General features: G+C 44.1%; 1 long non-coding RNA gene across 7 annotated transcripts; it reads right to left on the bottom strand.

Moving 5' to 3' along the window:
- Nucleotides 1–5,100: 5,100 nt before the first annotated feature.
- Nucleotides 5,101–10,285, bottom strand: LOC123111740 (uncharacterized). Of its 7 annotated transcripts, none has more exons than XR_006454690.1 (7): nt 9,808–10,285; nt 9,265–9,719; nt 8,016–8,196; nt 7,821–7,915; nt 6,970–7,082; nt 5,978–6,808; nt 5,101–5,431 (listed from the first exon to the last, which is right to left on the bottom strand). It is a non-coding gene; the product is annotated as an uncharacterized lncRNA (long non-coding RNA). The 7 variants fall into 7 exon arrangements; XR_006454693.1 differs by having other exon boundaries at nt 5,978–7,082; nt 9,265–9,432; nt 9,521–9,719; XR_006454694.1 differs by having other exon boundaries at nt 5,978–7,082; nt 9,265–9,432; nt 9,521–9,716.
- Nucleotides 10,286–15,310: the final 5,025 nt, after the last annotated feature.

The raw sequence follows: 15,310 nt of genomic DNA, 5'->3' as shown, positions 1-15,310 counted from the left end.
TATCTGTATACTACTTGTAGGTAATTTCCTACACCATGCTTTTGAAATCCTGAATGCTTGCAAGGTAGTCTATTTGTTTTAAGAGATGGGTAGCTAGGCAGGTGATCAATCTCTAGTTGTAAGGTAGTGTATTGGTTAGTAGAGATGGGTAGCTAGGCATGTGATCAATCTCTAATTTCCTACACCATTCTTTTGAAATCCCGAATGCTTGCAAGGTAGTCTATTTGTTTTCAGAGATGGGTAGCTAGGCAGGTGATCAATCTCTAATTGCCTATAACCTGGCCCGAATAAAAAACAAGTTCGTGAAAACAAATTTTCCAAAGTGCTAACTATAGTTGACATGGAATAACAACCTTTAAATAAAAAAACATTGTAATTTAAGAGGATAAGCATGGCTTGAGCTAGTTTCTTTGTTAGAACAAATGTTCACAACATCATTATTTTAAGGGGCATGCTAATTTCCGCCCTTTACTTGAGTTTGATTTCACATGAAGGGTAGGTCCTTCAGGATTTAGATATTGTAGTTCTTCAACAAAATTTACAAGTAATCAAATTGAAACAAAATTTCTTCCCAGTCGATCCAGGGTTATCAATACTCCTCCTTTATCTTTTTCTTAGCAGTAACACTAATATTTTCCTTAGTGGTAACAACAGATATTCATCCCTACTGATCGAGGAGTACATCAACACGGATCCTCCTCCTCTATCTTTTCCTTAGCAGTAATAATACAAGCACTAAAAAAGCAAGCAATTACCTCATGGGAGAAAAGGAGAACGTCCTCTGAAGTAGTATTACAAAATTTCACTAAATTGCATAAAATCCACATAAGGCCTCGTTTGCTGGAAGGGGATTGAGGGGTTTTTCAGAGGATTAACCCCGCGGGGCCCGAAAACCTCCCTAACCCCCGACAGCCCATTTGTTTCGCGGGTTTTGCACAGCCCAATCCCTTCCTTCCCCTTCTATCCACGTGTCTCCAAACCCTCAGGCTTTGTTCGGTTAATCCTCTCTCCAAGAGGATTGGAGGGGATTGGCAGGGATTGGTTCATATTTTGACTTAGAAGAGGTTTAAATCCCCCTCAAACCCCTTCAATCCACTCGGATTCACCCGCAACCGAACAAGGCCTCAAGGGGACGCGCAGAGAACAAAGGGAACGCGTCGCCGCCACTGAGGAGGAGGCGCGCCACCGCCACCGAGTGGAGCGCCCCGTCGCCGGATCTTCACCGCCCCACCGCTGCCAGAGTGTTGACGTCCTTCTTTGCCGGTTCTCCCCGAGGTGATTCATCCCCTCTCCTCCACTTCTACATCCCCTCCCCTGCAAACCATAGGGCCGACTCTTCTTGCTCCTCGTCCATCACCCAACGGCCATAGCTCCGTTCTGCAGCAGTTCGCTACCTCCATGGCCATTCTTCTCCTCTCCTACCTGGCTTTGTTGTGGAGTTTAGCTTCGGCAGTTTGCTGCCTCCATGGTAACCCATGGCCAGATCACTGTCAGTCTCTTCTAATTGCAGAACACGACACTTAGCTTCAGTAGCATTCAAATATTAGTTGTAATTTAGGTGGCTATTTAGTTGTTTTTTATCAACATGCAGTGAATTGTATGGACACTCATCTTGGGGTGTCTGACAGCTAGCTTTGGTCTTTTCATGAAAAACAAATTTACCTTTCACCCATACACACACCATGATAGTATTGGGATCATTACTCGAGGGGTAGTATTCTCTAAAAGCTTGTGACATAGAACCAAAGAGTTATGTAGTGAGGTAACTACAAGATCCAACCACTTCCTCATGTTGTTTTCTAAATGATATCAAGCCATGACCTGGATATGCAGTTACCTGCACCTGCATGATGTACTGTAGCTATTACTTTCTCATGTTGTTTTCTAAATGATAACTATTATTTCTGCATTCAAAGAGATTACACATTGTTGCTATCTGCGTTCAATGTGATTTTCATGATTTGACTATGTTGATGTTACAATCAGCTAACATTTGTGCTTAGTTTCACTTCTTAATGTGTTGGTGTTGAATTCTGGAAAGACTCCTGAAAATTGCTAAATTTTTTAGGCTTTCTATGAGGGGTAAAAACTTTGTATGCCCTTGCAAAGTGTCAGGACCATTGTATGCCAATGGAAATGTCTGACAACCCTTCTATGGCACTGCGGCACTCCCGTTTCATTTTCTATCTAAAAGGATCAGAACTGACATAACACTTTCTTTTAGAAAGGATTAGAACTGCCCCCGTGCACCCTATTTCACTGTCCACATGTCATATGTTTTCTAATGTTTATTCAGTGAACAAAATTTAAACAAACTGAATCTTGTATTTGATGGCTTGTTGCTCCTCCTGGTTAATACAACCTTCTCATGATCTTGTGACATCCTCAAAACGTGTATGAGTATGTATGCTCTTAGTACAGTTAAACCTCTGTGTGCTACACAATTATTTTGTTAGTGTTGTTTCTATTGCATTTTTCACACTAATCATGGGTGATATGTTGGAGTTGAGATTTCCAGGCTTGTCTCACATATATTATCATGCAAGCACCCAAAGAACGGAGTCCAAGGAGCCACGTGAGCTTGTTGGCTATGATGTCACGAAGATACAATGTACACTGTTGATGGTGAACTTGTAGGCCATGGCGGCAGTGACCTGTTGTGGTCATGATAACATGTTGTTGTTCTTATGATAAATTATGATTGTTGGGATTTGGTGATTCCAAGTCATACTTGTCATGATAAATTATGTTGTTGTTGTGATGAGATATCATGTTGTTTTAAGGGGAGTTAGTTACATTGTAAAGATTGGATTTTCTATATGTAATACACCATGTTATGTCAATATGACAAACCCTACCTACCAAATAGAAATTTTAAACAAAGAGGATTGTGGATGGAGGGGTTGTTGGGATTCAAAGGGTTTTGAGGGGATTGGGTGGAAGGAAGGGATTCACCCAATCCCCTGAAATCCTCCCTCCCCAAACCTCCTCAATCCACTTCTATCAAACAAAGCCTAAGGAGGAACAGCGCATTGTGTTTCTCTGGTTTCTCCGGATAGGGAAGATAGCAGTACGAGGAGGGCTGGCGACCGAGGCCCTGCTCGTCGGTGTCGACCACTGCGCTCATTGGAGGTGACCACTACATCGGACCCCGCCGTTGGGATCCGCTCCATGGTCGACGTCGCCCTCTGTCATAGGGCACACGCAGACAGCTGATGGATGAGGGGAGGCGACGTTGACATGTTGAGGAGGAGGATGGAGATGGCATGAGGAGGAGGCCATCGCAACCTCGCCCCTGAGGCACTACATCGACCTGAGGTGAAGAGACCGATCGGGTGGCTCGCAAAGGAGGGTCGTCGGTGTCCCACGCATGACAACCACCATCAACCCACGCGACAACGACCTCGAACTGCATGAATCCGGCTCTGGCGACTTGATCTGGCAGTCATCGAGCAAGGGGGCAAGCCGGCGTGGTCCTCATCACCTGGGCGCCGACGTATGCCGATGGGAGACGGCCAAGCGGAGTATAGGAGGTTTCATGGCTATAGCATTGAAAAAATCTGCAAGGTTGGCTAATTACTTCGTTCCGGAAATATTATTGGCCGAGCTAGTGATTTCCTTCCTTCCTTAAAAATCGGCAGGGTTGGCGACTTCCTTACTTTGTAAAAAAATCGGTGGGGCTGGCAATTACCTTCGTTCGGTGGTTGTAATGAACGAATCACCAACCTACATACTCCGTACCACTAGTAGAATGCCCGTGCGTTGCTACGGGCAAAAGCCGGCACGTAATAATAAAAATATAAAAACATCGATCAGATTATTCTTTTAATTCAGAAACATGTGTTAAGCAAGGTGGCATCCGATTTCCATTATACAACGACAAATAAAGACTCTGTTTCACTTGTTTCCTTCTCGACAGTCTTTGTGTCTCCTTAACCAACCAAATCGTTCGCTAACTGAATATATGTCGTCCACGATTAAATAGTATTAGTATCACTCAACTTCACGCATCCATGTGTGTCACTATTATAAGGTACACAGAGCTTGACAATTCCTTAGACTTATAGTGCGCCTCTTATCATCAAATATAGCACAAGAAAATAGATCCAATTTTGTGAGATTGTTCTTTATCAATAGCATGGTGTTCCATTCTCCATAGCAATAATCAGCCTAAAAATAACACTGCAAATGGTTAAAGTTCGTGTCAAATATTAGGCCCAAGTTGTTAACCGCGGCCATTTTTCAACCAACAGCACATCTCCCTTGGTAAGTATATAGTGCACCAGGGCTTGTACTGCACCTGGATTTGGCTTGTACTTACAAATGTTTTCAAGAAAATCTGAGAAAAAGTCTACAGATGGGCACAACATGAACCGATAATATCACAAAGATCATGTACCTTTTGAATCTCAACTAATGTTAAGGTCCAAAAACAAAAGTAGTATCGACGGTGGTAATGGGCAAAATTTAAAGCCCAACTAATGTTGTGTACTATCAGAGTTGAATTCGTCTATTTCTCCCGAACTATATTATGAATTAGACTTCAAATTTGTGACACGGGTGTTCCATCTTGCAGGTTGATTTTATGTTGGAACTACTTTATTTCAAAATTTAATTGGATTATAATATTTATAGTAGAACTGCTGTCACATTTGAATATTTTCATTCATGAAGATTTGATATGCTATTACTTTGATCCGTGTCTGCGAACCAATCCGTAGATAAATAGTGTGTGCATTTTGTGGGCCCACATTGGAGATGCCTTTAGGTCCTATCTTACCGATGCAGTGGTTGTTGTCCTGGCAGGAGGTGTTGAGCCGTAAGGCCTTCACAACGCCACAACTGTCCTTCCGCGTCTCCACCAAGTTCAGAGGCAGTGCAGCGGCAGCAGACCCATGCGTTGCCACAAAACAAAAAAGTTTACATGACATGTTTTAGCAAGTAATATTAAAGATATATCAAACAAATATGAAAGCTGCTCCAATAATCACTCACCATGTTAATGTTAGTAGAAATAACAAATAACAATGTTGAATGTTGAGATGGACGATTTAACAAAGAAAAAGGACACCAATCACTTCTCACTATGTAATTCAAGAATAAGTGTGCCTTTTCAGGGTTTTGTTATGCTCTCATCAAGAATATCGTTGTCGAGTTTAAAGAGTTTGAATTCCATGTACAGTGCAACTCTATTAAAAGTGAAAGAACAAGCGGGCCTTTGCACAATTTCACACAGATTCATACATTTGATAATTACAATCTTATAACAATAAATGCAATTTACGTAGAAGCTACTTCCAAGGGCAGAGGGGTTTGAATATTCTTTTCCCAGCTTGCCTCTTGATTGAATACCCCTTGAGCTCCATTATCTTGTTCTTGTCCCTTGGAACTTGGGATAACTACTCTAATAAATCAGAGCTATTGCATGCACCTGCATGTATTGTTTTACAAGTGTTAGATTACTAACATATCACAAACATTCATTTTCATAAGATAAATTCTGAATTACCATCCAAATGGATAGAATGAAATAGCAGTAACCAATTTTTGATCCCTATCTGACCGAATCACCCTTCGTGTTTTTAATGAAATCTTTATCATGAGAGTGCACCTAACAACATACTTCCCCTTTGCATTTTTGTAGGATGTAACAACAGATTTGTGTGCAACTGTGACGAAGTAACATGGATAAAAGGGAGTACTAAATGTCATATACCATTCAAAACTAAATGCATCGGCGACTTCTTTCTTACTGTTAAAGCCATTTCCTTTTCTTCCTTGTCCCAACTATAAATATTTCTCAGAGTGATATCTAAATGGATGAATTTACAATCATATTAAAATATCAAGAGCAAAAAAAACATATTTATTGAGAAACATTTCTATGACATATTCAACATGAAATTTATAATGTCTGACAGGTTGGGAACAAACGCAATGATGTCTGACAGATTGGGAAAACACAATGATGACTTACCACCAAATCTCATTTACATTTTATAACATGGTTGTCCTGTGTACCTGCAAAATCTCCCCCTTCCTTCCTCCCTCTCCCTCCCTCGATCTCTCCCCCCTCTCTCTTGATCTCAAGTGTGTTGCCTTCTCAAGAAGGCTCCAATTCTCTATTAGCCGTCTCATGAGCTGGTCGTCATTTTTGTTGTTGGTGGCAACGGCGGCGACGGAGGAACACCTGATTCTCCTTGCTAGCATGATGAAACTGACACATATGTGTTCACACGGAGATCAAATTAACAGACCGAAAGAAGATACACCTGATAGTCAGTTAAAAATCGGTGTAATTTATATTGTTGTGAAATACCAAGAAGTTTTTGTGCATTCAGATTTGGGAAAATTGGAGTTCTTAAAACACGGTTTGAAGCTGCTACAATCCAGCAAACATATAGATATAGCATTGAGGCCTAATCACTTCCTGTTCTAGACATCATTGTGGTGTCATATATTTTGCTGATACTCATCAGATATTAAAGAAACCTCCGAGGTAGCATTGACACTTTCCTAAAATAGCTTCCCAACTATAGTAGCTTAAATATATCAAAATTGACCTAGAAAGGGCAATGATGATCAAAAAAAATCGTACGCTACACTTAGGAACAGTAGCAACAATGTAGTATGAAAACAACAACAATAACAATTGGAATCAACTATCTTGATGTATCCAAGAGACGACATTCCAGAAAAAGGGCATACAAATTCTTAAAAACGAATAGTATACCATACTGGAGGACATGTATAGAACACCTAGTGATTTTTTTGTTCCTTGTTATAAATGGTCAACTGAGCAAATAACCTATAAGATGGGAGAACCAGATGACAACATAAGTTAGGGGAATCTTAGAAACAAAGACCCAAATTCAGTAAAAGTAGAGAAATTTTGAAGAGTTCATAAAACAATGATCTTGCAAGGGTGCTGAGAGCGACAAAATTAAGCCATATAGAAACTTTAGGCACCTCAACTTGACGTGTCCAGCACACGTAACCTGCCGCACACCGTCCCTGCTAAAAACGCCATGGAACCCTCCAGCTGCATCCCCAAAAGAGGCTTTGGAAACCCCAAGAGCCAGCTGCATGGACATGACATGGCAAACAATCAGGGATCAATTCGAGGAAAACAAGAACATATCGAATGTTTATTGCTATATTATTAGGCAAACAAAGTATGATGGCTACAAAATGATCTCGTGTGTATGCAGAATGACGTACGGGTTAAATAAACCACAAAACTGAATGAAACAAGTTGATGACCAAACGTCATATAAGCAGTCAATAAATAAAAAATTATAACATCCAATACACCAAAGCGAATCAGTCTCCCTTTTAAAAGAGAATAAGCAACATCAAATAAAAGACTAATGTTATCCTACAACTGTATTTGGAGGGTAACTTCACTACTAATTTTTTTTAGGTTTTAATTCCAAAAACACTGAATATTTAACAGCGGAGGGAGCCAACTTTAGTCAAGAATAGATGATTCATCAAGTCTATGAACTCCTGAGCTGGACTTGAATATAGAACTGTGAATACCAAAGTTCTCATTTATTTTAGCTTTTCACCATTCTTAGTACTAAGGCATCCATTTTTTGTTGGTTTGATGAAAGAGCAAGCTAATTAATATAGCTTCACAGTATTGCATGTCGTAAATCTGCTAGGCTTTTGCTTTTTAGGAAACATCTCCACAGATTTCCAATTTGCAATAATCAGCAACATCTTTAATGTGGTTAATTAGAGGGTAAACTACATATAATCGAAGTGAGTTAAGTGAATCCATGCATCAGTGAGTTGATTGGAGCAAGGAAGAATACCTGTTTTGTGACAATAGAGAAGAATCCATGTTTATGTAGCTTAATATGCTTTCTTCAGTACATCAGAGGACACTGAACGTGTCCCGAAGCAAACCCTGCAATACAAACCAGGGAAGAACAAAATAATCACTGTCGTGCTCTTTATCAAGCAAGATAAACTGGTCATCAAGTAAGTTATTTGCATGGACCACATACATTAGTCACATTTACATGGTGCCCAATGTCCTTGTACCATAGAAGTCCATCATGCCAATATGTAGCATGTCTGGCACGTCGGTTGGATGATGATCTACAAAACACTCATATCAAGTTCATCAATGTCACGAGCATTCCTCATCAGTTATCCCACCTGCAACCTCCTCCGAGCTCGCCGCATCTGTTATCCAAGAAAATTGTCGTCACAATGCACAAACAGAACACTTGTGTTTATCTTGGAAAGAAACAGAAAAATGTATAAGCATGTGAAACACAGGTATGGCTCATTAATATTACTCAACACTTACCACTTGCACTCGGTTTGGGGACACAATTTGGAAGTTAGTGTTTTTACTGTTCTGTCTTTTCTTCCACTTTCTCTAACATGTAACACTGGAATACCAATTCAACATAGTTGCTATGTCTACGACTGAAACGTTCTTCGAAATCTCCTTCTTTATAAGTAAGCTGGGCGAGAAAACCACATATAGTAATTTGTTTTCGAATTTCTTCTGAACTTTTAAAACAAACACTGAGTTTGGGAAGCAATAAAACTGAAGAAATGATTATTTACTGGGTTTTAATAGTTCAGAGATTTTTAGCAAGCATGAAAAGACCCTAAACCAGTAAAACAACTTCCCAATAGATAGATGTATCAGTCCTTAATAATATCGTCAGCATGCCAGCTGAGTTAGAACCGCATATAACTCGGTAAGAAATCACTACCATCAGCATTTTAAGCAGCACTTTTATCACCAGAACATCACCCAAGTTCTTCCATGCTCATACCAATGCAAAAAGGGTGCCCGCAATGGCAGAACTTGGCTAGCATTCACATATCAACGACAAGTGATGTGGTTGACACAGAGAAATACAGTAACCCGCACCAAAATTTGCCAATAAAAACATTTGACAGAGACTTAGAGACGTATATTGGTTTTCCCCCTCCCTCCACTATGCTCTCTTGATTCACAATTCATCTAACAGCAACATGGGGTACCCCCAATCTGAAGACACAGCTGAGGAAGCCAAACAAGCATATGCTCATTAAGTAATATTTCATTGGTTAAGAATAGAACTGAAGACAAGAAAAGTACATTTCAGGAAAAAAAAATCAGATAATGAAGCCTGCAACTCTACTACAGAGTATGAGCTCAAAGTTCAGTAGCCATGCAATCCCTAGTCGAAAAATAATGTGTGTTCCTAAACTTGCATGTCGTAGTTTAATCCAGCACCAACTAAAACTTACATGAGGTGACCGCTGGCTGTTGTAGTCATCTGGCGAGGAACAGGAGGCGGGATCACGAGGAAGAGGAACACATCAAGGGAGAGGTGGTGATGGCGTAGAAGGACGATTGCACGTGATAGAGGAGGCAGAGGTCGGGCCACACCCACAGCCACGCCGCGGCGCCATCGCCTGCAAACATCACCAGCCCATTAAATCGGCACAGGTCTGCCCGCCGCCGATCTCATTTTGCACGGCCTTGGATCCACCCCGCACACACATGGAGGCACCGCGTCCTATTGATGGATGCGTTGGCACGGCGCTCGCTCCGTGCGCGACCCGACTTGTGCAGGGCGCTGCACGTCCCAGCTCTGTTCCCACGCCTTCAGGTCGCCGTCGCATGTTCCCACACCTTCAGGTCGCCGTCGCATGAAGGCACTTCCTAGGCCTCGGCTTGTTACTGGGCTACTGTATGACTGCTGCATACAGTTACTTTTAGGTGGACATCAGAATTTTAACATTGATGATTTGGTCCATGTGAGTAAAAAAATAGTCTGTATGACGTACCTCAAGCCTGTATCACGTTCGGACCTCCATGGACGACCTCGAGGGATGGCGGCCCGCCGGTGCGGCTGCGGATCTGGGCGCTGCCTCCCCTTGCCGCCGGATCCCTTCCATTACCTTCCCTCCCTTGGGAGAGGGAGAGAAGGTGAGGGGGAGGAGGAGGCCGCCGGCGGTGTCGCCATGGCTGGGCAGGGCTCCTCGCGCCTGCCTGCTAGGTTGTCGTGGCATCGGGTGGGCTAGGGTTTCGCCCGAGCTGCTGGAGAGACGGGTTGACGGAGAGGGCGGGGTAGAGGGAGGTCGCCGGCGTGGATGGGGGAGAGGAGGCCGCCGGCGAGGCATGTCGCCGGGGAAGATGGGATCGGCGGCGGCGGCGGCGGCGTTCAATCCCGGAAACAGATCGAGAGAGGAGTCGAGGGGGCCTCGTTACTCTAACGAGGGATCGATCCAAGGGTTTCGGTTTATTTCGCTGGAGGATACCGAGTAAGAAGAGGTGGGAGGACGACGAAAATAAAACGAAGGTGGGAGGATGACGAAAATAAACCAGCGAAAATAAACCGCACGGACTATTCACCAACTGCTTTATAATCGTCGTATAACGCCCGTGCGTTGCCACGGGCTCTTTAAAATTTATAATCAGTATCTCTCATTTATCATCCCCTCATATTGGGTGATTATGGGGTGCTCTAATTAGAAACACAACAATCAAATATTAGGAAATTTCACCGAACGAACAACAACGAATAATACGATATCTATCAAACAAATAAAATGAGGTCATATTTTTGGTCCATCATGCACTTCTGTTGAAAAGTGCCTATCCCTTTTAGAATCAACCCACTGTTTGCTCGCACGCAAAAAAATACATCTCTAAAGTGGGGAATCGATCGGTGCCAAAAAGAACTCAAACTCCTATCCAATCTCGACTTCGTACTCTTCCACTTCCATTGATAAAGATGGGACATCAAGGGTTTCATCATGATGACCTCGAGCAGCCGCCGACATCCCTCCCCACATCTACCCTACCCCCTGCTGCCGCTTGCACTGTCCTTGCTCCTCGAGGGAGCTAGGGACACAATGTTCTCTAGGATGGGCATGACCAGATCCACGAGGAGGCCACATTCTTCCATGGAAACCCAACCAAGCACACCATCCTCCGCAACCATCCAATCCCGGCCTAACAAAGTCAAGACCCGCCATCGATCCACAAATCAGGCTCGCCGCATCCAGGTTCACTATAAGTCTGCGACGAGTCTGTAGTCGACATCTTGACTTTGGCTATCCCCACGGAAGAATCATCGGATCCTGCTTACTTTTACCATCACTTCATCTCTTCCCAAGGCAGCGACACCACCCAGCCAATCACCACCACCGCTTGCGGCTTGCCTACATAAAATCATGAGAAATCCCCACGGCGGTGCTGTAAGATCACCTTGGCGACCTCGACAGTGACCGACTGGTCTAAGATCTAAGCTAGCCGCTCTTTGTAGAAACCAATAGAAGTAGGCATGTGACTCAGATTTGTTCTTTGGTGTGCATGCGTTTCTTGCTGCCCACCAGCTCTTGTCTACAACTCGCCTATCTCTGTACCAGCTCTTGGTCTACAACTCGCCTATCTCCATGCTCGAGACAACCAAGCTCGATGCGCAAGCCGCATACGTCTGCTAAAGCTATATCCAGGCCCTATGATTTTTGGATCACTGGCACTATGGGTGCCAGGACCGGAGTCGCCCTCATCCACCAAGTGGATCAAGGAAGCCCACCACCTAGACTCTACATCGCAACATTTTGTGTTTTCCTATAAAAAGTAAAGAACCTTCTCTAATAAACGTAAATATAACCTTTTGGTTTTATAATCTCAACTTTTCTACACTCCAATACTAGAAGGATTTCTTGGTTTTATTTAATGACCTTCTTGAATGTCATTCACTTAGAAAGGTAGTGATACAATCTGTGATATTAAGGCAAATTATTAGTCATATTAAAGTGCAAAAGGCCCTATAGGAGTCAAAGCATGACTTTTATGGTTATACTGTAATTTGCAAGATCTGAGATTTATGCAAGTGTACAATTAGAGAAGAGCCAATTAAATAGATTTTCACATTCAGAATAGTACGATTAGCAGTAGCACTTCAATTTTTTCATGTTTGATCAGCTTGCTAGGTGGTTATCACTAAGCATGTTGGAACGATGAGCATAACCTAACTTAGTTCAGTACGTGTTGCTGCAAATTAGTTCAGTACGTACGAAGATGTTGCTAATTTCAATGCCTGGCTGTTGCAAGTTTCTAATGAAAAAGTACTTCAGGTCAAAGGTCAGGGAATATACACTTTTGTTATCATGGTTGTTTCCTTATAGTGAACAACTTTGATCACCACTTCAGCAGCTACTATCTATAAGAAGACATTAGCTAAGTAGATATAGGCAAAGAAAGCATGTAGGCAAAACCAGAATTAAAAACATCCTTCTCAATGGAGCTCGTGCAGTTCGGAAGACCCTAATCATCAATGAGGGACCCCTCCGATGGTAGCATGGCGTGACAATTGCCGTCAATGACGACACCCAAAGTACCTTGCATAATCCATCGATCCAGTTCGAAACAATCAAGCACATACCTTGCAAAGTGATGTGGATCTGAAGCAGAGGTGGGAAGGTAAAGGCTCAGGTGAGGTGGAATGAGACGTTGATATAGACGTGCACGCATGAGAATAAGGCGGTGCCCAGGATGGATCTCCATCGGAGGAGGCCGGATCCGCTGGGGAGGAGGTCGCTGTAGTACCTGCCATCTGTGCGATGGATCACGGGGCTGGCAGGCAGGGGGAGGGGATAGGAGGGAGCGGGTGGGCTAGAGCGCAGATGGCGGGTGCCCCCGACGACGGCTGGGAAGGATGGTGGAGGAGGTGGATGAGGATGGCGGTGGCGGCGTCTGCGGTTGCGCCTCGTCCGCAGCCGTGCTGGTGGTGGTCGATGCGAGAGCCGGATGGCGTCGGCCAGAATCAGGCAGGGGCGACAAAGATTTAGAGGAGAGAGAGAATGGAGGCGATGAGCGATGGGAGGAAGGGCCACCGGCGATTGGGGTGGCCTCAGATCCGCCCTCCGTGGCCGCCTATTTCATAGGACGAACACCCGTGCTCATCGTCGGGCTCGCCTTCGGCCGCTGCCTCGCCGACATTCACGACGTAGAGCCCCTTCCTCCGATCCCATTTGCCTGGGAGGCAGCGCCATCCTTCATCATAGAGAACGAGTCCACACTGAGATCCCAACCAGATCGTGATTGCGCCTCCCCAAACCGCAGCGGCACATCCCACTCCATCAACGACCAACCTATATGAGGCGGAGGGTCAGTGTAGGACGCGAGCGCCGTCACCATGGACGTGGGGGACGCGTAGGTGGGAAGGAGGCGGCGACGGCGTCTGTGTCAGGAAGATCGCACGACGGTGGCGGCTTTACTCGAGGGGATCGAGAGGAGCTGCGTTTGGTGCCGGGTGGGTTCTTTGGTGCGTGCGTGGGGCTGGAGATTGTGATAGGTGATCAGGTGAGGGCGTGCCATACCTGGATCGATAGCCTTACCATACCTGGTGGTAATTTAAATTTATTACCATATTCGATATTTCCCGAGTTATGGCCTTACCATACCTGGATTGATAGCCTTTGGGGTAATTTACATTTATTACCATATAATTACCATATTCAAAATTTCCTGAGTTATGACCTTACCATACCTGGATTGATTTATTACTATAGGTGGATTAATTATGATTTATTACTATATGATTTATTACTATACGTGGATAGCCTTACCATACCTGGTGGTAATTTAAATTTATTACCATATTCGATATTTCCCGAGTTATGGCCTTACCATACCTGGATAGATAGCCTTTGGGGTAATTTAAATTTATTACCATATTCGATGTTTCCCAATTTATGGCCTTACCATACCTGGATTGATAGCCTTTGGGGTAATTTAAATTTATTACCATATTCAAAATTTCCTGAGTTGTGACCTTACCATACCTGGATTGATTTATTACTATACATGGATTAATTATGATTTATTACTATATGATTTATTACTATACGTGGATAGCCTTAATGCCGCTCATGATATGACCATTTGCACGTTTGACTTGACCGTTTGTTTGGGGGTGATAGACAGAGGCGTAATCGAGCTTAATGCCCATGTTTCCGCACCAAATTTTCACCTCATCAGCTGTGAAATTAGAGCCATTGTCAGTGATGATGCTGTCGGGGACACCGTAACGGTGCACAACCCCTGATATGAAGTCTATCACTGGTCCGGATTCGGCCGTTTTAACTGGTTTGGCTTCTATCCATTTGGTGAACTTGTCCACCATGACAAATAAGTATTTTTTTCTTATGGCTTCCCCCTTTAAGAGGTCCAACCATATCCAGCCTCCAGACCACGAAGAGCCAAGTTATGGGTATTGTTTGGAGAGCGGTAGGGGGCACATGGCTCTGATTGGCGAAGAGTTGGCAACCAACGCAATGTTGGACAAGGTCCTGTGCATCTGCCCGGGCTGTCGGCCAGTAAAATCCTGTACGGAAGGCCTTGCTTACAAGTGCCCAAGCTGCGGCATGGTACCGCCGAGTCCGGCATAGATTTCGGCCAAGAGCTGCTGCCCTTCCTCTTCGGAGATGCATCTTTGGAGCCCTCCGGTGGCGCTTTTCTTATAGAGCTCTCCCTCATGGACTTTGTAGGCTTTGGAACGTCGCACAATACAACGTGCCTCATTTTGGTCCTCTGGGAGCTCTTGCCTATTTAGGTAGGCTAAGAAGGGCTCGGTCCACGGGGCGATGACAGCCATGATTTCGTGGGCCGAAGGTGTTATTTTGGTGGCAGAGCCTCCGATTACGTCAGATGGTTCGGAATCTGGGGTTATATTCGGAGCCAGACTGGTATTGCCGGTCTCCCCTTCCCATACCACGGACGGCTTGAATAGCCTTTCCAAGAAGATATTAGGTGGGACGGGGTCGCGTTTAGCGTCGATGCGGGCGAGGATATCCGCCGCTTGATTGTTTTCTCGGACCATATGGTGGAATTCAAGCCCCTTGAACCGAGCTGACATTTTGAGGACGGCATTCACGAGGTTCGAGTCCCTGCGCACTTCTAGGCATTGGATGCCCATGGAGACTGCCATCCGAAGACCATGCAACAGAGCCTCATATTCGTCTGCATTGTTGGAGTCTGTGTATAATATTTGGAGTACGTATTGGACCGTGTCTCCGGTGGGGGATGTCAGGACAACACCCGCTCCCAATCCGGCCAGCATTTTAGAGTCGTGAAAGTGCATGAACCAATTGGAGTATCCGTCGTACTCTTTAGGGAGTTCGGCTTCTATCCATTCGACGATAAAGTCAGCCAGTACTTGCGACTTAATGGCTCGCCGTGGTTTGTATGTTATGTCAAACGGAAGGAGCTCGATAGCCCATTTAGCAATCTGGCCCATGGCATCGCGGTTATTTATTATGTCATTGAGTGGTACTT

Source organism: Triticum aestivum, chromosome 5B (genome assembly GCF_018294505.1).
Source record: "Triticum aestivum cultivar Chinese Spring chromosome 5B, IWGSC CS RefSeq v2.1, whole genome shotgun sequence".
NCBI classification, from domain to species: Eukaryota; Viridiplantae; Streptophyta; class Magnoliopsida; order Poales; family Poaceae; genus Triticum; species Triticum aestivum.
This window is presented reverse-complemented; position numbering and strand designations above follow the sequence as displayed.